Source organism: Myotis lucifugus, unplaced genomic scaffold, assembly GCF_000147115.1.
Source record: "Myotis lucifugus unplaced genomic scaffold, Myoluc2.0 scaffold_6366, whole genome shotgun sequence".
Classification (NCBI taxonomy): Eukaryota; Metazoa; Chordata; class Mammalia; order Chiroptera; family Vespertilionidae; genus Myotis; species Myotis lucifugus.
In genome coordinates, this window is record NW_005877414.1 from 6,821 (window position 1) to 7,621 (window position 801).

The 801-nt window shown below is 45.6% G+C and overlaps 1 non-coding gene across 1 annotated transcript; it reads right to left on the reverse strand.

The window, feature by feature from the left end:
* Positions 1-455: 455 nt before the first annotated feature.
* Positions 456-562, reverse strand: LOC111824768. The gene has a single exon (XR_002827839.1). It is a non-coding gene; the product is annotated as a U6 spliceosomal RNA (small nuclear RNA).
* Positions 563-801: the final 239 nt, after the last annotated feature.

The window sequence follows — 801 nt, forward strand, 5'->3', positions numbered from 1 at the left end:
GCTCCAAGCGGTGGAGCGAAGACTGAAGGCGAGCTGGAGCAGCGAAGATGGAAGACGGAAGGCGGCTCCGGCGGCTGGGGCGGCGAAGACAGAGGACGGAAGGCAGCTCTGGCCAGAGCGAAGGCCTGGGTCCCGGGTGCCGGAGGAAAACCGGTGCCTGCAGCCAGGAGAAGGGAAGGCCTATTGCACGAATCTCTTCGTGCAACAGGCCTCTAGTGTTATATAATGTTATAAAGGTAAAACCATTACCTTTGGCTTATGGGACAAAACAATGGGCCAGAAATAATTTGCAGCTTATCAATCTTTTACAAGTTAGCATCTGACTTCATAGTCTGGACTCTAAAGAATAGTAAATATTGCCAATTTATATCCCATAAAGCATCAGGTGCCCATTTGTGGCTTTGCCAGACAATGCTCTATGTGACCGTGATTGGGCACCTAGTCATATTTTTTTTCTCTATGTGGAACACTTCATGAATTTGCGTGCCATCCTTGCACAGGGGCCATGCTAATCTTCTCTGTATCATTCCAATTTTAGTATATGTGCTGCCGAAGCGAGCATACCTAGTCATATTTTTGACTTATTTCCAAATTTAAGATAATTTTTCTTGACAGTACATAAGGGAACTGTTGCAGAAGAGGGGCCTCTGGTGAACATGTGAACAGTGTTCTGATATCTTGTTTGATATCTACTCTAGCTGGTTAGTTATTCTAGGGCCTCAGCATTGTTGGTTTGCTTTCTCCTTTCTTTCCAGTGTGGAATGTTGTGACTATTTTCAGGGATGATGGCTGCTAGGAAAA